This window comes from Xiphophorus hellerii, chromosome 4 (genome assembly GCF_003331165.1).
Source record: "Xiphophorus hellerii strain 12219 chromosome 4, Xiphophorus_hellerii-4.1, whole genome shotgun sequence".
NCBI lineage: Eukaryota > Metazoa > Chordata > Actinopteri > Cyprinodontiformes > Poeciliidae > Xiphophorus > Xiphophorus hellerii.
Window position 1 is genome coordinate 31771123 of NC_045675.1, and position 22503 is coordinate 31793625.

At 39.6% G+C, this 22503-nt stretch overlaps 2 long non-coding RNA genes across 2 annotated transcripts; both read right to left on the bottom strand.

The window, feature by feature from the left end:
- Positions 1-942: 942 nt before the first annotated feature.
- On the bottom strand, positions 943-2129 carry LOC116719031 (uncharacterized). The gene is made up of 3 exons (XR_004339055.1): positions 2014-2129; positions 1750-1912; positions 943-1467 (listed from the first exon to the last, which is right to left on the bottom strand). It is a non-coding gene; the product is annotated as an uncharacterized LOC116719031 (long non-coding RNA).
- A 9591-nt stretch (positions 2130-11720) lies between these two features.
- Positions 11721-12907, bottom strand: LOC116719033 (uncharacterized). Its single transcript, XR_004339056.1, has 3 exons — positions 12792-12907; positions 12528-12690; positions 11721-12245 (listed from the first exon to the last, which is right to left on the bottom strand). It is a non-coding gene; the product is annotated as an uncharacterized LOC116719033 (long non-coding RNA).
- Between the last annotated feature and the right edge of the window lie 9596 nt (positions 12908-22503).

Here is a 22503-nt window from a genome sequence, read left to right on the forward strand (position 1 = left end):
TGATATGTTGGGAGTTTTACTGGATTTTTTTCCTGGAATCGGGATGTTGGTGACTGGAATCGGTTCGTGTGGTGGTGTGTTGCTCCTGCCGTGTGGCTGGACACACGAACCGATCGAACCTGTTGGACTTTTATCGGCTCTGTGGTCACAGAAGTTTGGAAAATCGTCCGACAATCCTTAAATCGTGCCTTGTGAACCAGACCTAAAACTCACAAGCTCTACTCCTCTCATCTAGTCTTGACCACTGCCCTAACGCTCTCTGACTCTGGTCGAGAGAGGAGATGACCTGAGGTCATGCCGTACCAGGCATATAGATGGATGTGAATATATCTAAACAGACACAGAGAGAGATGTTTGTATCTTTCTCTTGGTGTATAAATATCTGTTTCAACTGTATCTTTTTTTTTTTTTTAAGGTGACCATGTTCCATGTTTTGTGACTTCTGTGGTCAACATCCAGGACAGTTCAAGTGTTCTGTTTTTCATGTGGGTAAAATGTGCAGTTCTTGGCACAAGGTGAAGAGCAAATTAAAGAAAGTATCAATTTTATGGAAACCAATGATGCCATTCTAGACTGTTTGTCTTTCCTGCTGAAATTTTCCTTCATTTGTTATAATTTTGCTTTGTTGTTAGTCCCAGTTCTGGATGATCTGAAGCAAAGACACGTCTTTAGTGGCAGTTATGAGCAGATGTGTCTAGTGCGGTTTGTGTTCATGGGTTTGCTGCAATGTGACATTGATGAAAGGAAAGATGGACTACAAATACCATCAGACCTGTTCAACAGTCTCACTGGTAAACCGGATGTCATGTACCACTTACCTAACAAGGTTGTTTTTGTTGTTTTTCTTATTTATTTCATTGACATCTGGTTAATTTGTTGCCTGTTTGGCAGCTTTCAAAAATAATTTGTCAAAATAAAACAAAAACAAAAATCAGCCATGTGTTAATAGTATGTCACTTTTTATTGCAACAATTTTTGATGACATAAAAATTTTCATTTCTAATATTTACATGTAAATACAATGAAGCATTACAACAGTTTTCAACAATAGTCATAACAGTTGGTAGTGACAGTTGAACAGAGCAGGTTTCACAAGTTAACATCTGCCTTCACAGGCCAACATCCACATTTATGTTTTGTGATTCTGTATTTGAACTTAATAAAGTCCAAAGAGTTTTTATCCCAAAGTCCATGTTTTTTTTGGAATTGATCATTTGTTTTGGGCTTTGGTATCTTGACAGTGTTTGAACAGGAAAGCGAGGTTTGGTCTGTCTCAAGGAGAATCCTTGCAGTCTGGTTTCTTCTTGTCGTCTGGTGATGTCCTTTTTGCTGAGCTGAACTTCAAAGATTTCCTCTAACATTTCTGATGTCAGCTTTTCCACCCTTGTGCACATAAAGGGCCTGAACACAGAAGCATGAAGCTCCGAAGCAAAAATGACATCCAGGGTTGAAAGGCCATCCTTGAATCTAGAAAACATTCAGAATAACCATCACTTTAATGATGCTAAAAAGAACATGATATTAAATTGATGTTTTACAGTCACACATAAACATTAATATCTCTAATCTTGTTTCTTGTTTAGCACAGGTAATATTGCAAATCCACTAACTGGAGATTCACTAACTGGATAATTATTTGTCTGCTGGCTACTGTCGATTCTTACCCTACATTCGCTTGTTTTAACTGCAACAAAACAGTAACTAAATTAACATAGTTGGCAAATGTTAGTTTGTTATTGAAGGACCTACTTCACATGATCTCCGTCTCTTTATTCTGCGTCTCGTCCTCAGCTGTCCCCCTGATGCAACAGGAAACTTCTCTGGATTCCCAGCAGGATTTCCTGCGTCTCCTCAGTCCTCTGTGTCTTCTCTCTCCTCATTGGTCCAGTGATGTTGACTTGTCTCAGTCATGCTAGTGAACCAACACATGATCAGACACGCATTCCTTAATTTCTGTCGAAATAACAGATGACTGAATCAGACTTTCTGATCAAGTCATAATCATGACCTCACCATTTATAAAATCTACTAGAACCAGTAGATCAGCAGGTCCTCTGCTCTATTCCTGATCCTCCTTCCATCAGCACAAAGCTCATCAAAGCTCTGCTGTTATGAAAGGACTCAATGAAAAAAATCAGACAAGGCAAAAGGGTCAGTGAGGAGAAAGTACAGCAAAAAGTAGGAATCAGATTTGAGCATCAACCTCAACTTCATGCATATTGAAAGCTTTTGGTTGTGTAAAAGTAAATGTTCTTACTTTTTTTGTCCACTGGGTTCTCTTATCTTCCTCCTGACTGGTGGTGTTGAAGGTGGAGGATTCCAGGTTCAGGAGATCCAACCTGGGATGATCAGAGACATTATTGATCTGCACAATCTGAATCCAGGATCAGAAACCAGCGCTGGCTATAATGTTTCTAAAATTCTTTATTATTCAGTGTCTGACTCATAAACAGGTGAATTTTCAACATAAGATTCTGTGGCAATGCTTGGTTTGTTATTGAAGGACCTGCTTCACATGATCTCTGTCTCTTTATGCTGTGTCCCGTCCTCAGCTGTCCCCCTGATGCATCAGGAAACATCTTCTCTGGATTTCCAGCAGGATTTTCTGCGTCTCCTCAGTCCTCTGTGTCTTCTCTCTCCTGATTGGTCCAGTCTTGTCTTGTCTCGCTGATGCTGGAGAATCAACACACATTCAGTCTAAATAACAGATGACTGAAGGAGACTTTCTGATCAAGTCATCATCATGTCCTCACCTTTTCCACAATCTCTTCCAACCAGTAGAACAGCAGGTGGAGCAGGTCTTCTGCTTTAATTGTTGGTCAACTCAAGTCATGTGACATGAGTTGACGGAGAAATGAAAAAAAAAAGAAAAGACAAAAGAGTTAAAAAGGAAAATAATCACGGACAGCAAACAGAACCGGTTTCTAACTTTCAGCTCAACTCTGCGCAGCTCCATCTGAAATGTTTCGTTATGTTTTGTAGATAGAAATGTTCTTACTTTTTTCGACCAACTGGGTTCTCTTATCTTCCTCCACCTGACTGGTGGTGCTGAAGGTGGAGGATTCCAGGCTCAGGAGATCCAACCTGGGATGATCAGAACATCAGAGATCTGAGCAGTCTGGACCTGGGATCAGAAACTAGTGTCAGTATTTTTTAAAGTCTATTCTCTTTTTGGGATCTTTGTGTGTTGTAACACATGAATATGGCCACATAAACTATTTGTTTTATGAGATTAATAGTTTATCTTTACTCCACATCCTCTCTATTTCCTTCCCTCCGATCCTGTTCTCTACTTTCCCTCTGGATAAAAGCTCTTAATTAAATCCCTCAATCATAAATTCTGTCTTCCAAATTTTTATTGACTTGCTGCTTTCATTTGGTCTCTAATACAAAATATTATCAGGCAAACTTTCCTCACTTAATGTAAATTTTAACTCTATATGGAGGAACACTTTCTACTAATAGTGAATTTCTTTCTATAGTTATTTATTAAAGCTGATGGTCGCCAATGCCAGCAGGAGGCCAGCAGTATTATGTGTTGTTGAATGCAAAAACTTACAAGCAGGAACCACATGGACAACGATGAAAGAATCCAGCGATGAGCAGCTAAAACCTGAAAGAGTAGAACTGGGAGAGTGGATTAGTGGAGGAACAGGTGAGAACAATTAACTATATTAGAGAGCACCGTGTGGGGAAGCACCGCTACTACACCCTGAAACATGGGAGAGTAGAGAGGAAAACAGAGACAGAAGCACAGAGAGAATCTTGGAAGAAGCAGTCTCACTGCCAGCTGCTCTGTCTGGGACTGATACTTACTTTTGCCTTAACCTGAAAGGTGACTGCAGCTCCTGGTGGTCCTCAGAATATGTCTATGGTGGTCCAAGTCACTGGACCAAGCCTTAACCAAATATTTATCTCTGTCTTTTTCTTTTATCCTTAAAGATTTTAATTTGTACTCCGCGTGTTGTTTTAATTCCTCTACATTTTAATTTGTCCACAATGACATCATATTAGTCCTAAAAGATTAAAATTCCTCATTATTTGAAAGATTTCATTTGTCCACAGAAGCGTTGTCTTCGTCCTTAGAGAGATGAATTTGTCCCGCAAAGCGTTGTCTCTTCTCGGTCCTAAGAGATTTTATTTTTGACACCCAGCAGCATTACCAACCTTTAAAACCATTATCACCGAGTTTAAATGTTTTGCTCAACGACATTTTAACATGTGGACTTGAAGGTTTAGGAATCCAGCCACCAAATGATTGATCCGTGGATCAACGGTTCATATCCGGGATCCAAAGGTCCTGCCTATTTCTCTCTTCCTCTTGACATCTTTGAACATTTGAATTGACTTCCGTTTTTACTGTCGCTGCCGTTGTTATTTCATACGTAAATTCGCGTCATTCCGTGTGGATTTTATAATGTCCAGACCAGAATGGTTATAACTTTAAAACTGCTGTTTCAATCCGTTTATACCGATTATAACCGATTATATTGTGTCTCCATTTGTGTTTTTTCATGTCTTAAAAATTAGAAGTGTCAGAAACGTTATTTAAATTTTAAAGAGTTTAATTTGCAGCAGTGATGTCTCAATTGTATTGATTCTAGTGTCCCGAGCCGCGTTGTCTTAATCGTTTTGAGGTTTGATTTTTACCCAGTAAGATTGTTTTAGATTTAGTATTAATCATTGTCTCATTCCTTTTAGGATTTATCTTTTACGCACCAGCCATGTCCGACTCCTTTTAGTGTTTTTTGTTCAGCAATATGGTCTTGTTTGTCATAAATTTAAATTAGCCTCCTCCAGCATTTAGTCATTAATTGATTAACAGCAAAAAAGTCAGCATTGCCTGTCCTGCTAGAATCCTTAACATCTAAAATAAAAAAATCTAGCAGCGGGATAAAGAAAAGCCCCGGCGCAAGTCGCTACCTAAGGCATCCTCGGTCCTGCTAGAATCCTTAACATCTAAAATCCAGCAGCGGGATAAAGAAAAGCCCCGGCGCAAGTCGCTACCTAAGGCATCCTCGGTCCTGCTAGTATCCTTAACATCTAAAATCTAGCAGCGGGATAAAGAAAAGCCCCGGCGCAAGTCGCTACCTAAGGCATCCTCGGTCCTGCTAGAAAGCCATTGGCTTTAACAAAAACAACAGAGAAATGATGATATACCAATGGGACTTCTCAGGTAGGTCTTCAGTTTTTCAAGATCCCAATCTAATCAGAGTCACTTGACAAGTCGTAGTGAGGTCTAAACCACGCTTGTCTGAAACTCTCTCTTACTCTAATTCCGTCTGGTCCAATCCCAGCTGTTGATGGTATTGGTTCCTCTTCTATGTCCTCTTCAGACTCCACCCAGATACAGTCTTCAGGGGATGACAAACTTGAATCATTGCCATGTGCTGATGGTGAGAGACCAAGAACAGGGAAAGACAGAATGGGATCCTCAAATGCCAATGTAGGTGAAGGACTGAAGACACAGGCTGGCAAAATTAGATCCTCAAAAATTGGATCCAATGGTGAGGGACTAAAGACAGTGGGTGACAGAAAAGGATCCTCGGGCAATATGTACTGTGAGGGACCGATGACAGGGGATGACAGAATGGGATACTCTTCAGCAACACTGTGCCTACTCTTCTTGCCAGGGGGCTCCTCTTCAGCATCACCGCCCTTTGTCCTCTTTCTGCAGGTCACAGATGTCACATGACCCGGTTCCTCTTCCAAACCTAGCCTTTGTGGAGGACTGATGGCAGGGAATAACAGAAGGTAATCTTCATATGGAATTGGTGAAGAACTGAAGACAGAGGGTGGCAAAATTGGATCCTCCAAAATTAGATCCAATGGTGAGGGACATAAGACAGTGGAGGTCAGAAAAGGATCCTCATGCATTATGTACTGTGAGGGGCTGATCTCAGGGGATGACCAATCAAGATCCTCATGTGCCAATATACATAAGGGACTGAGGAAAGGATGTGACCAAACGGGATCCTCATGCGCCATGTATTGTGAGGGACTGGTGACAGGGGATGACAAAACGGGATCCTCTTCACCAACACTGTGCCTAGTCTTCTTGGTGGGGGACTCCTCTTCAGCATCACTGGCTTTTGTTCTCTTTCTGTTCATGCCAGTCATCACATGACCTGCATCCTCTTCCAAACCTACCTGGTAAGGTTGAGAGGTCCCAATTTGTCTGGAGTCCTGTAGACGCAAAATGGGCTCTTGAGTCTGCTGAGCCATCCCGATGTCCCATGTGTATTTAAATTTTGGAGGGAGAACCTCAAGCAGCTCTAACACAGCGTAAGAACGGTCCACTGTCGGACTGGAGCTGGTAGCACAGTCATTACCAACCTCGTCTTCACTGGAGCTGCTAGTACAACTATAACTAGAGCTGCTGCTACTAGTACTGCTGCCACTAGAGCTGCTAGTACGGCTGCCACTGGACCTGCTAGTACGGCTGCCACTGGAGCTGCTAGTACCGTAGCCACTGGAGCTGCTAGTACTCCTGCCACTGGAGCTGCTAGTACCGTAGCCACTGGAGCTGCTAGTACTGCTGCCACTGGAGCTGCTAGTACTGCTGCCACTGGAGCTGCTAGTACTGCTGCCACTGGAGCTGCTAGTACCGCTGCCACTGGAGCTGCTAGTACCGCTGCCACTGGAGCTGCTAGTACTGCTGCCACTGGACCTGCTAGTACCGCTGCCACTGGAGCTGCTAGTACCGCTGCCACTGGAGCTGCTAGTACCGCTGCCACTGGACCTGCTAGTACTGGACCTACTAGTACTCGAGCTGCTAGTACTGGAGCTGCTAGTAGTGGAGCTGCTAGTACTTTTATTACCAACCTTGTCTTCACTGGAGCTGGTAGTACTACTCACCGTGATTGGAGGTGAAGTCCTGTGCGACACCTCTCCCTTGTCTTCAGAAACTGATGGGGAGTGAAATGTGAAATAGAATAAATAAACTAATCTTTAGTAACAACAAAACAGCAACAAAAAAAAATCAACAACAACATATTTTTACATAAAAACAAGAACACATTAAAACTAATGATCAAACATTGTATGGATAACCTCCACTCTGAGAAACAAACTTTGGTACCAATCAATCATTAACAACAGCTAATCAAATTTAGACTTGTTGATAGTTCATCTCTAATCATAAACTCAACATAAATTGAAGAGCTGTAGACTGTGTTGAGGACTTTTTAATAGCTAATAAAACACCTTTAATCTTAGATTGTACCATTAGTGTGAATAAAATAAAACACTTCAACAAGTTACTCAGTTTACCCTTCTGTAACAACCCATACTCACAAATCTTTGATGCTGCTGAACAGATATGTTTTATCTTTCTTAATAACCAAAATAAGATACACGATGCATTCATTACTATTAAACTTAAACTGTTACTTACATAACTTTAATATTTTATATATATTTTATAAGTATTACAAAGGTTTCAAAAATATGTCTCCATTAGCATTTTTAAATGACTAAAATGTTAATAGTGGTTAATCAAATTAAATCCCTTTGACCTCAACAACTTCTCAGACTCTCAGTAAAAGCTACTCGGACAACCAGTCAGTAAATCCTACGGTATGAATAAATTCCTTCATACTTCCACATATTGCCAACAGCAGAAATGTATGTCTATAAAACTCAGAGTTTAAGGACTGGGGACCTAAATAAACAGCCTTTCCCGAGTTTCCAGTAACAAGGGGCTCCTACAAAAATAAAACTGTTTATCTGCTCTGATTTTTAAATCACAAAAATCCAATTAACTCACAAATATGTTTCATCCCAAAAATGCAAATTATACCTTCCTAAGCTATGTTTTTCAAAGAGTCACAATTTCCTAAATTGAACACCAAAGTCATCAAAATTTATTTTAATTTAAATGTTTTTTCTTCTTTTCAGATCAGTTCACCAATGTAGGAAAACTAAACGCGCATATTGAAGTCTATCATTAGAAAAAAAAATGTGTTTATATATTTTAAGTAATAAGCTTATTTATTGTATTCAGATCAGTGCATTCATGGAAAACAAATATGTTTGTCAGGGTGTACAAAAAAATTAGGTAAAGAACAATCTAGTTTTGCTTTTCTGTTTTAATCATTTTAAAAATGATTAAAAGTAATCTGATTAATCTTATTTTGTCTTCAAACAAAATAAGATCATCACCGTACGTATTCGTGACATTTCTAGAATTAGAGCTAAATAATTTAGGGATATTATAGAAGGTACATGTTTCAAAAGTGTTTCTTTAATTTTTTATTGAAGTCATTTTACCAATGTATCCTTGGAGACTAAATACATTTGTTTGGGCATTTTTCAAAAAATGGACAAAGAACCAACCAGTCATCCAAGAACTGGACACCAAAGTCATCAAAGCTGATTTTCACAAAGAAATCATTATTTTGTTTGTGAAAACCAGCTTTCACTGATGATCACTACGACTAAACATGATTCATTGCCTAATGCGCACACACACACACACACACACACACACCCACCCACACCCACCCACACACACACACACACAACGTAGTGGTAGGAGTTTGCCCTGCAATGGCCCATCTCTGTCCTTGAGTCCTTGGTCAAGACACTTCTCCCACCTTTCCTGCTGGGTCTGGTCAGACGGGCCAATGGCCTGATATAACGGCTGTGGCTACAATCCATTAGCGTATCACCATGAACGTGTGCATGAATGCAATTACTGATATTATGTAAAGCCTCTTCCAGTGTCCTAATAAACCGGTTATTTCCATGGAAACCAAATATGTTTATGAGGGCATTTTTCAAAAAATAACATAGTAACGACCAAGAACCATCTATTTTTCCAAGAATTGGACATTTAACTGTTTTTTCAAACCAGCATAACATTTTATTCAAACACTAGTGTGTTAACACCACAGACATTTATCCACAAATTTCAGTAATCTTAACACAGAAATTTTAAAAAATAAAATTAAATATTTAATATATTTCATTTAGCGTATCCATGGAAACTTATTGTTTATCACGCATTTTTCAAAAAATAACGGTCAAATTATAAGCTTAACATTAATTCAACTAATTTGACCATAATTAACTAAAAACATATATTTTCTAAATCACTACATCACAGTTGAACATTCGTGACATTTACAGCGAATTTCAGTCAAGAAAAAGGCTCATTAGATAAGAAGGATTTATGCTAGCAAAGTAATTATATTTTTTCTATATAGCAGTCGGAATTTCTTTAAAAACACACACAAACACAAAATAAACTAAACAACTCACTAATTTCTTAGTAATAACTTGCTTTCGTTTATTAAAAATAGTAGAAGAACGACATTAACCTTCCGGGTGGTCACCCTGCTGGTGCTTGTCCTGACCAGGATCCATCTTTCGTAGGTTTTTCAACCGCAGGCTTCGTCAGCAAGTGCGTTTTCAGCAAAGTGCTTCTTCAGCGAGTTTTGCCTAAGCAGACTTTCTCAACAAGTTCAAACCTTCCGGGGCTGTTAAGGCTCTTTCAGGCGTCTCCTTCAAAAGTCCAGTCGCAAAGGGGAAGAATTCCGACGGTCACGGCGATTTATAGGGTTGCTAACGCTAACGTCGTTTCCATGACTATCAGTGACGAACGCACGCGCTGCTGCGTGAGAGATATAATACAAGTATCGAGGTGTCTATGCTGCCACCTACTGGCCAACCAGTTTGAGTCCACAGTCAAATCTTTAAAACTCACATTACTGGTGCGATATTCTAGTTCTGCTTTCATTCTTAACTATTTCAGTTTCGGTCCTTCAAATTGGAAAACTTCTCTCTGCCGATGTAAAATCGGACATATTCAATAATGTCGTGGCCCGATTATGGCAGCCTGTTGAATGTGACAGGTAGCCAATCAGAAAGCTCGGTGATGTAAGAACGGAGGGGAATCAAAAACAGTTGACATGGCAACTGAGAGTCCGGTGGACATCGGAGGTGATATGTGGAAATGTTTATTACTATATGTAAAGGTCATTTTTATATATGTTTATTATATGTGGTTATGTTTATTCAGTTAAAAATGTTAACTACAAAAAAACATAACTCACCTCCAAGTTATAGTGCAGCAAATAGAGCGGCTGCTCCCGCCATCTTTTATCAAACGCCTTTTCTTTTGTTATGTCTTTTATCCTTAAAATGAGGTCACAAACTAACACTGCTGCTTCTACATCGTCATCCGTGTTTGATTATTCTAAATTCATGTATGATAGCAGCTGATCCAGAACGCTGCTGCTCGCGTTCTCACTAAAACCAGGAAGATAGAGCACATAACACCAGTTTTAAAGTCCCTCCACTGGCTCCCTGTAGCTCAAAGAATAGACTTTAAAATACTGTTGTTAGTTTATAAATCACTGAACGGCTTAGCACCACAATACATTAAAGATCTGCTTTTATTGTATCAACCTTCCAGACCTCTCAGGTCTTCTGGTTCTGGTCTGCTCTGCATCCCCAGAACCAGAACCAAACGAGGAGAAGCAGCTTTCAGCATCTATGCACCACAAATTTGGAACAAACTTCCAGAAAACTGTAAAACAGCTGAAACACTGACTTCTTTTAAATCTCAACTAAAAACCCACCTGTTTAGAATTGTATTTGAAATGTAATCAATTACAAATTTATTGATGGAACTTGACTTAATGCTTTGTTTTTGATTCTATGTTGCATTGTGTTTCTGTGTTTGTAATGATGTAAAGCACTTTGAAATGCCTTGCTGCTGAAATGTGCTACACAAATAAAATTTGATTGATTGATTGATTGATTGATTGATTGATATGTTGGGAGTTTTACTGGATTTTTTTCCTGGAATCGGGATGTTGGTGACTGGAATCGGTTCGTGTGGTGGTGTGTTGCTCCTGCCGTGTGGCTGGACACACGAACCGATCGAACCTGTTGGACTTTTATCGGCTCTGTGGTCACAGAAGTTTGGAAAATCGTCCGACAATCCTTAAATCGTGCCTTGTGAACCAGACCTAAAACTCACAAGCTCTACTCCTCTCATCTAGTCTTGACCACTGCCCTAACGCTCTCTGACTCTGGTCGAGAGAGGAGATGACCTGAGGTCATGCCGTACCAGGCATATAGATGGATGTGAATATATCTAAACAGACACAGAGAGAGATGTTTGTATCTTTCTCTTGGTGTATAAATATCTGTTTCAACTGTATCTTTTTTTTTTTTTTAAGGTGACCATGTTCCATGTTTTGTGACTTCTGTGGTCAACATCCTAGGACAGTTCAAGTGTTCTGTTTTTCATGTGGGTAAAATGTGCAGTTCTTGGCACAAGGTGAAGAGCAAATTAAAGAAAGTATCAATTTTATGGAAACCAATGATGCCATTCTAGACTGTTTGTCTTTCCTGCTGAAATTTTCCTTCATTTGTTATAATTTTGCTTTGTTGTTAGTCCCAGTTCTGGATGATCTGAAGCAAAGACACGTCTTTAGTGGCAGTTATGAGCAGATGTGTCTAGTGCGGTTTGTGTTCATGGGTTTGCTGCAATGTGACATTGATGAAAGGAAAGATGGACTACAAATACCATCAGACCTGTTCAACAGTCTCACTGGTAAACCGGATGTCATGTACCACTTACCTAACAAGGTTGTTTTTGTTGTTTTTCTTATTTATTTCATTGACATCTGGTTAATTTGTTGCCTGTTTGGCAGCTTTCAAAAATAATTTGTCAAAATAAAACAAAAACAAAAATCAGCCATGTGTTAATAGTATGTCACTTTTTATTGCAACAATTTTTGATGACATAAAAATTTTCATTTCTAATATTTACATGTAAATACAATGAAGCATTACAACAGTTTTCAACAATAGTCATAACAGTTGGTAGTGACAGTTGAACAGAGCAGGTTTCACAAGTTAACATCTGCCTTCACAGGCCAACATCCACATTTATGTTTTGTGATTCTGTATTTGAACTTAATAAAGTCCAAAGAGTTTTTATCCCAAAGTCCATGTTTTTTTTGGAATTGATCATTTGTTTTGGGCTTTGGTATCTTGACAGTGTTTGAACAGGAAAGCGAGGTTTGGTCTGTCTCAAGGAGAATCCTTGCAGTCTGGTTTCTTCTTGTCGTCTGGTGATGTCCTTTTTGCTGAGCTGAACTTCAAAGATTTCCTCTAACATTTCTGATGTCAGCTTTTCCACCCTTGTGCACATAAAGGGCCTGAACACAGAAGCATGAAGCTCCGAAGCAAAAATGACATCCAGGGTTGAAAGGCCATCCTTGAATCTAGAAAACATTCAGAATAACCATCACTTTAATGATGCTAAAAAGAACATGATATTAAATTGATGTTTTACAGTCACACATAAACATTAATATCTCTAATCTTGTTTCTTGTTTAGCACAGGTAATATTGCAAATCCACTAACTGGAGATTCACTAACTGGATAATTATTTGTCTGCTGGCTACTGTCGATTCTTACCCTACATTCGCTTGTTTTAACTGCAACAAAACAGTAACTAAATTAACATAGTTGGCAAATGTTAGTTTGTTATTGAAGGACCTACTTCACATGATCTCCGTCTCTTTATTCTGCGTCTCGTCCTCAGCTGTCCCCCTGATGCAACAGGAAACTTCTCTGGATTCCCAGCAGGATTTCCTGCGTCTCCTCAGTCCTCTGTGTCTTCTCTCTCCTCATTGGTCCAGTGATGTTGACTTGTCTCAGTCATGCTAGTGAACCAACACATGATCAGACACGCATTCCTTAATTTCTGTCGAAATAACAGATGACTGAATCAGACTTTCTGATCAAGTCATAATCATGACCTCACCATTTATAAAATCTACTAGAACCAGTAGATCAGCAGGTCCTCTGCTCTATTCCTGATCCTCCTTCCATCAGCACAAAGCTCATCAAAGCTCTGCTGTTATGAAAGGACTCAATGAAAAAAATCAGACAAGGCAAAAGGGTCAGTGAGGAGAAAGTACAGCAAAAAGTAGGAATCAGATTTGAGCATCAACCTCAACTTCATGCATATTGAAAGCTTTTGGTTGTGTAAAAGTAAATGTTCTTACTTTTTTTGTCCACTGGGTTCTCTTATCTTCCTCCTGACTGGTGGTGTTGAAGGTGGAGGATTCCAGGTTCAGGAGATCCAACCTGGGATGATCAGAGACATTATTGATCTGCACAATCTGAATCCAGGATCAGAAACCAGCGCTGGCTATAATGTTTCTAAAATTCTTTATTATTCAGTGTCTGACTCATAAACAGGTGAATTTTCAACATAAGATTCTGTGGCAATGCTTGGTTTGTTATTGAAGGACCTGCTTCACATGATCTCTGTCTCTTTATGCTGTGTCCCGTCCTCAGCTGTCCCCCTGATGCATCAGGAAACATCTTCTCTGGATTTCCAGCAGGATTTTCTGCGTCTCCTCAGTCCTCTGTGTCTTCTCTCTCCTGATTGGTCCAGTCTTGTCTTGTCTCGCTGATGCTGGAGAATCAACACACATTCAGTCTAAATAACAGATGACTGAAGGAGACTTTCTGATCAAGTCATCATCATGTCCTCACCTTTTCCACAATCTCTTCCAACCAGTAGAACAGCAGGTGGAGCAGGTCTTCTGCTTTAATTGTTGGTCAACTCAAGTCATGTGACATGAGTTGACGGAGAAATGAAAAAAAAAAGAAAAGACAAAAGAGTTAAAAAGGAAAATAATCACGGACAGCAAACAGAACCGGTTTCTAACTTTCAGCTCAACTCTGCGCAGCTCCATCTGAAATGTTTCGTTATGTTTTGTAGATAGAAATGTTCTTACTTTTTTCGACCAACTGGGTTCTCTTATCTTCCTCCACCTGACTGGTGGTGCTGAAGGTGGAGGATTCCAGGCTCAGGAGATCCAACCTGGGATGATCAGAACATCAGAGATCTGAGCAGTCTGGACCTGGGATCAGAAACTAGTGTCAGTATTTTTTAAAGTCTATTCTCTTTTTGGGATCTTTGTGTGTTGTAACACATGAATATGGCCACATAAACTATTTGTTTTATGAGATTAATAGTTTATCTTTACTCCACATCCTCTCTATTTCCTTCCCTCCGATCCTGTTCTCTACTTTCCCTCTGGATAAAAGCTCTTAATTAAATCCCTCAATCATAAATTCTGTCTTCCAAATTTTTATTGACTTGCTGCTTTCATTTGGTCTCTAATACAAAATATTATCAGGCAAACTTTCCTCACTTAATGTAAATTTTAACTCTATATGGAGGAACACTTTCTACTAATAGTGAATTTCTTTCTATAGTTATTTATTAAAGCTGATGGTCGCCAATGCCAGCAGGAGGCCAGCAGTATTATGTGTTGTTGAATGCAAAAACTTACAAGCAGGAACCACATGGACAACGATGAAAGAATCCAGCGATGAGCAGCTAAAACCTGAAAGAGTAGAACTGGGAGAGTGGATTAGTGGAGGAACAGGTGAGAACAATTAACTATATTAGAGAGCACCGTGTGGGGAAGCACCGCTACTACACCCTGAAACATGGGAGAGTAGAGAGGAAAACAGAGACAGAAGCACAGAGAGAATCTTGGAAGAAGCAGTCTCACTGCCAGCTGCTCTGTCTGGGACTGATACTTACTTTTGCCTTAACCTGAAAGGTGACTGCAGCTCCTGGTGGTCCTCAGAATATGTCTATGGTGGTCCAAGTCACTGGACCAAGCCTTAACCAAATATTTATCTCTGTCTTTTTCTTTTATCCTTAAAGATTTTAATTTGTACTCCGCGTGTTGTTTTAATTCCTCTACATTTTAATTTGTCCACAATGACATCATATTAGTCCTAAAAGATTAAAATTCCTCATTATTTGAAAGATTTCATTTGTCCACAGAAGCGTTGTCTTCGTCCTTAGAGAGATGAATTTGTCCCGCAAAGCGTTGTCTCTTCTCGGTCCTAAGAGATTTTATTTTTGACACCCAGCAGCATTACCAACCTTTAAAACCATTATCACCGAGTTTAAATGTTTTGCTCAACGACATTTTAACATGTGGACTTGAAGGTTTAGGAATCCAGCCACCAAATGATTGATCCGTGGATCAACGGTTCATATCCGGGATCCAAAGGTCCTGCCTATTTCTCTCTTCCTCTTGACATCTTTGAACATTTGAATTGACTTCCGTTTTTACTGTCGCTGCCGTTGTTATTTCATACGTAAATTCGCGTCATTCCGTGTGGATTTTATAATGTCCAGACCAGAATGGTTATAACTTTAAAACTGCTGTTTCAATCCGTTTATACCGATTATAACCGATTATATTGTGTCTCCATTTGTGTTTTTTCATGTCTTAAAAATTAGAAGTGTCAGAAACGTTATTTAAATTTTAAAGAGTTTAATTTGCAGCAGTGATGTCTCAATTGTATTGATTCTAGTGTCCCGAGCCGCGTTGTCTTAATCGTTTTGAGGTTTGATTTTTACCCAGTAAGATTGTTTTAGATTTAGTATTAATCATTGTCTCATTCCTTTTAGGATTTATCTTTTACGCACCAGCCATGTCCGACTCCTTTTAGTGTTTTTTGTTCAGCAATATGGTCTTGTTTGTCATAAATTTAAATTAGCCTCCTCCAGCATTTAGTCATTAATTGATTAACAGCAAAAAAGTCAGCATTGCCTGTCCTGCTAGAATCCTTAACATCTAAAATAAAAAAATCTAGCAGCGGGATAAAGAAAAGCCCCGGCGCAAGTCGCTACCTAAGGCATCCTCGGTCCTGCTAGAATCCTTAACATCTAAAATCCAGCAGCGGGATAAAGAAAAGCCCCGGCGCAAGTCGCTACCTAAGGCATCCTCGGTCCTGCTAGTATCCTTAACATCTAAAATCTAGCAGCGGGATAAAGAAAAGCCCCGGCGCAAGTCGCTACCTAAGGCATCCTCGGTCCTGCTAGAAAGCCATTGGCTTTAACAAAAACAACAGAGAAATGATGATATACCAATGGGACTTCTCAGGTAGGTCTTCAGTTTTTCAAGATCCCAATCTAATCAGAGTCACTTGACAAGTCGTAGTGAGGTCTAAACCACGCTTGTCTGAAACTCTCTCTTACTCTAATTCCGTCTGGTCCAATCCCAGCTGTTGATGGTATTGGTTCCTCTTCTATGTCCTCTTCAGACTCCACCCAGATACAGTCTTCAGGGGATGACAAACTTGAATCATTGCCATGTGCTGATGGTGAGAGACCAAGAACAGGGAAAGACAGAATGGGATCCTCAAATGCCAATGTAGGTGAAGGACTGAAGACACAGGCTGGCAAAATTAGATCCTCAAAAATTGGATCCAATGGTGAGGGACTAAAGACAGTGGGTGACAGAAAAGGATCCTCGGGCAATATGTACTGTGAGGGACCGATGACAGGGGATGACAGAATGGGATACTCTTCAGCAACACTGTGCCTACTCTTCTTGCCAGGGGGCTCCTCTTCAGCATCACCGCCCTTTGTCCTCTTTCTGCAGGTCACAGATGTCACATGACCCGGTTCCTCTTCCAAACCTAGCCTTTGTGGAGGACTGATGGCAGGGAATAACAGAAGGTAATCTTCATATGGAATTGGTGAAGAACTGAAGACAGAGGGTGGCAAAATTGGATCCTCCAAAATTAGATCCAATGGTGAGGGACATAAGACAGTGGAGGTCAGAAAAGGATCCTCATGCATTATGTACTGTGAGGGGCTGATCTCAGGGGATGACCAATCAAGATCCTCATGTGCCAATATACATAAGGGACTGAGGAAAGGATGTGACCAAACGGGATCCTCATGCGCCATGTATTGTGAGGGACTGGTGACAGGGGATGACAAAACGGGATCCTCTTCACCAACACTGTGCCTAGTCTTCTTGGTGGGGGACTCCTCTTCAGCATCACTGGCTTTTGTTCTCTTTCTGTTCATGCCAGTCATCACATGACCTGCATCCTCTTCCAAACCTACCTGGTAAGGTTGAGAGGTCCCAATTTGTCTGGAGTCCTGTAGACGCAAAATGGGCTCTTGAGTCTGCTGAGCCATCCCGATGTCCCATGTGTATTTAAATTTTGGAGGGAGAACCTCAAGCAGCTCTAACACAGCGTAAGAACGGTCCACTGTCGGACTGGAGCTGGTAGCACAGTCATTACCAACCTCGTCTTCACTGGAGCTGCTAGTACAACTATAACTAGAGCTGCTGCTACTAGTACTGCTGCCACTAGAGCTGCTAGTACGGCTGCCACTGGACCTGCTAGTACGGCTGCCACTGGAGCTGCTAGTACCGTAGCCACTGGAGCTGCTAGTACTCCTGCCACTGGAGCTGCTAGTACCGTAGCCACTGGAGCTGCTAGTACTGCTGCCACTGGAGCTGCTAGTACTGCTGCCACTGGAGCTGCTAGTACTGCTGCCACTGGAGCTGCTAGTACCGCTGCCACTGGAGCTGCTAGTACCGCTGCCACTGGAGCTGCTAGTACTGCTGCCACTGGACCTGCTAGTACCGCTGCCACTGGAGCTGCTAGTACCGCTGCCACTGGAGCTGCTAGTACCGCTGCCACTGGACCTGCTAGTACTGGACCTACTAGTACTCGAGCTGCTAGTACTGGAGCTGCTAGTAGTGGAGCTGCTAGTACTTTTATTACCAACCTTGTCTTCACTGGAGCTGGTAGTACTACTCACCGTGATTGGAGGTGAAGTCCTGTGCGACACCTCTCCCTTGTCTTCAGAAACTGATGGGGAGTGAAATGTGAAATAGAATAAATAAACTAATCTTTAGTAACAACAAAACAGCAACAAAAAAAAATCAACAACAACATATTTTTACATAAAAACAAGAACACATTAAAACTAATGATCAAACATTGTATGGATAACCTCCACTCTGAGAAACAAACTTTGGTACCAATCAATCATTAACAACAGCTAATCAAATTTAGACTTGTTGATAGTTCATCTCTAATCATAAACTCAACATAAATTGAAGAGCTGTAGACTGTGTTGAGGACTTTTTAATAGCTAATAAAACACCTTTAATCTTAGATTGTACCATTAGTGTGAATAAAATAAAACACTTCAACAAGTTACTCAGTTTACCCTTCTGTAACAACCCATACTCACAAATCTTTGATGCTGCTGAACAGATATGTTTTATCTTTCTTAATAACCAAAATAAGATACACGATGCATTCATTACTATTAAACTTAAACTGTTACTTACATAACTTTAATATTTTATATATATTTTATAAGTATTACAAAGGTTTCAAAAATATGTCTCCATTAGCATTTTTAAATGACTAAAATGTTAATAGTGGTTAATCAAATTAAATCCCTTTGACCTCAACAACTTCTCAGACTCTCAGTAAAAGCTACTCGGACAACCAGTCAGTAAATCCTACGGTATGAATAAATTCCTTCATACTTCCACATATTGCCAACAGCAGAAATGTATGTCTATAAAACTCAGAGTTTAAGGACTGGGGACCTAAATAAACAGCCTTTCCCGAGTTTCCAGTAACAAGGGGCTCCTACAAAAATAAAACTGTTTATCTGCTCTGATTTTTAAATCACAAAAATCCAATTAACTCACAAATATGTTTCATCCCAAAAATGCAAATTATACCTTCCTAAGCTATGTTTTTCAAAGAGTCACAATTTCCTAAATTGAACACCAAAGTCATCAAAATTTATTTTAATTTAAATGTTTTTTCTTCTTTTCAGATCAGTTCACCAATGTAGGAAAACTAAACGCGCATATTGAAGTCTATCATTAGAAAAAAAAATGTGTTTATATATTTTAAGTAATAAGCTTATTTATTGTATTCAGATCAGTGCATTCATGGAAAACAAATATGTTTGTCAGGGTGTACAAAAAAATTAGGTAAAGAACAATCTAGTTTTGCTTTTCTGTTTTAATCATTTTAAAAATGATTAAAAGTAATCTGATTAATCTTATTTTGTCTTCAAACAAAATAAGATCATCACCGTACGTATTCGTGACATTTCTAGAATTAGAGCTAAATAATTTAGGGATATTATAGAAGGTACATGTTTCAAAAGTGTTTCTTTAATTTTTTATTGAAGTCATTTTACCAATGTATCCTTGGAGACTAAATACATTTGTTTGGGCATTTTTCAAAAAATGGACAAAGAACCAACCAGTCATCCAAGAACTGGACACCAAAGTCATCAAAGCTGATTTTCACAAAGAAATCATTATTTTGTTTGTGAAAACCAGCTTTCACTGATGATCACTACGACTAAACATGATTCATTGCCTAATGCGCACACACACACACACACACACACACACACCCACCCACACCCACCCACACACACACACACACAACGTAGTGGTAGGAGTTTGCCCTGCAATGGCCCATCTCTGTCCTTGAGTCCTTGGTCAAGACACTTCTCCCACCTTTCCTGCTGGGTTTGGTCAGACGGGCCAATGGCCTGATATAACGGCTGTGGCTACAATCCATTAGCGTATCACCATGAACGTGTGCATGAATGCAATTTACTGATATTATGTAAAGCCTCTTCCAGTGTCCTAATAAACCGGTTATTTCCATGGAAACCAAATATGTTTATGAGGGCATTTTTCAAAAAATAACATAGTAACGACCAAGAACCATCTATTTTTCCAAGAATTGGACATTTAACTGTTTTTTCAAACCAGCATAACATTTTATTCAAACACTAGTGTGTTAACACCACAGACATTTATCCACAAATTTCAGTAATCTTAACACAGAAATTTTAAAAAATAAAATTAAATATTTAATATATTTCATTTAGCGTATCCATGGAAACTTATTGTTTATCACGCATTTTTCAAAAAATAACGGTCAAATTATAAGCTTAACATTAATTCAACTAATTTGACCATAATTAACTAAAAACATATATTTTCTAAATCACTACATCACAGTTGAACATTCGTGACATTTACAGCGAATTTCAGTCAAGAAAAAGGCTCATTAGATAAGAAGGATTTATGCTAGCAAAGTAATTATATTTTTTCTATATAGCAGTCGGAATTTCTTTAAAAACACACACAAACACAAAATAAACTAAACAACTCACTAATTTCTTAGTAATAACTTGCTTTCGTTTATTAAAAATAGTAGAAGAACGACATTAACCTTCCGGGTGGTCACCCTGCTGGTGCTTGTCCTGACCAGGATCCATCTTTCGTAGGTTTTTCAACCGCAGGCTTCGTCAGCAAGTGCGTTTTCAGCAAAGTGCTTCTTCAGCGAGTTTTGCTAAGCAGACTTTCTCAACAAGTTCAAACCTTCCGGGGCTGTTAAGGCTCTTTCAGGCGTCTCCTTCAAAAGTCCAGTCGCAAAGGGGAAGAATTCCGACGGTCACGGCGATTTATAGGGTTGCTAACGCTAACGTCGTTTCCATGACTATCAGTGACGAACGCACGCGCTGCTGCGTGAGAGATATAATACAAGTATCGAGGTGTCTATGCTGCCACCTACTGGCCAACCAGTTTGAGTCCACAGTCAAATCTTTAAAACTCACATTACTGGTGCGATATTCTAGTTCTGCTTTCATTCTTAACTATTTCAGTTTCGGTCCTTCAAATTGGAAAACTTCTCTCTGCCGATGTAAAATCGGACATATTCAATAATGTCGTGGCCCGATTATGGCAGCCTGTTGAATGTGACAGGTAGCCAATCAGAAAGCTCGGTGATGTAAGAACGGAGGGGAATCAAAAACAGTTGACATGGCAACTGAGAGTCCGGTGGACATCGGAGGTGATATGTGGAAATGTTTATTACTATATGTAAAGGTCATTTTTATATATGTTTATTATATGTGGTTATGTTTATTCAGTTAAAAATGTTAACTACAAAAAAACATAACTCACCTCCAAGTTATAGTGCAGCAAATAGAGCGGCTGCTCCCGCCATCTTTTATCAAACGCCTTTTCTTTTGTTATGTCTTTTATCCTTAAAATGAGGTCACAAACTAACACTGCTGCTTCTACATCGTCATCCGTGTTTGATTATTCTAAATTCATGTATGATAGCAGCTGATCCAGAACGCTGCTGCTCGCGTTCTCACTAAAACCAGGAAGATAGAGCACATAACACCAGTTTTAAAGTCCCTCCACTGGCTCCCTGTAGCTCAAAGAATAGACTTTAAAATACTGTTGTTAGTTTATAAATCACTGAACGGCTTAGCACCACAATACATTAAAGATCTGCTTTTATTGTATCAACCTTCCAGACCTCTCAGGTCTTCTGGTTCTGGTCTGCTCTGCATCCCCAGAACCAGAACCAAACGAGGAGAAGCAGCTTTCAGCATCTATGCACCACAAATTTGGAACAAACTTCCAGAAAACTGTAAAACAGCTGAAACACTGACTTCTTTTAAATCTCAACTAAAAACCCACCTGTTTAGAATTGTATTTGAAATGTAATCAATTACAAATTTATTGATGGAACTTGACTTAATGCTTTGTTTTTGATTCTATGTTGCATTGTGTTTCTGTGTTTGTAATGATGTAAAGCACTTTGAAATGCCTTGCTGCTGAAATGTGCTACACAAATAAAATTTGATTGATTGATTGATTGATTGATTGATTGATTGATATGTTGGGAGTTTTACTGGATTTTTTTCCTGGAATCGGGATGTTGGTGACTGGAATCGGTTCGTGTGGTGGTGTGTTGCTCCTGCCGTGTGGCTGGACACACGAACCGATCGAACCTGTTGGACTTTTATCGGCTCTGTGGTCACAGAAGTTTGGAAAATCGTCCGACAATCCTTAAATCGTGCCTTGTGAACCAGACCTAAAACTCACAAGCTCTACTCCTCTCATCTAGTCTTGACCACTGCCCTAACGCTCTCTGACTCTGGTCGAGAGAGGAGATGACCTGAGGTCATGCCGTACCAGGCATATAGATGGATGTGAATATATCTAAACAGACACAGAGAGAGATGTTTGTATCTTTCTCTTGGTGTATAAATATCTGTTTCAACTGTATCTTTTTTTTTTTTTTAAGGTGACCATGTTCCATGTTTTGTGACTTCTGTGGTCAACATCCAGGACAGTTCAAGTGTTCTGTTTTTCATGTGGGTAAAATGTGCAGTTCTTGGCACAAGGTGAAGAGCAAATTAAAGAAAGTATCAATTTTATGGAAACCAATGATGCCATTCTAGACTGTTTGTCTTTCCTGCTGAAATTTTCCTTCATTTGTTATAATTTTGCTTTGTTGTTAGTCCCAGTTCTGGATGATCTGAAGCAAAGACACGTCTTTAGTGGCAGTTATGAGCAGATGTGTCTAGTGCGGTTTGTGTTCATGGGTTTGCTGCAATGTGACATTGATGAAAGGAAAGATGGACTACAAATACCATCAGACCTGTTCAACAGTCTCACTGGTAAACCGGATGTCATGTACCACTTACCTAACAAGGTTGTTTTTGTTGTTTTTCTTATTTATTTCATTGACATCTGGTTAATTTGTTGCCTGTTTGGCAGCTTTCAAAAATAATTTGTCAAAATAAAACAAAAACAAAAATCAGCCATGTG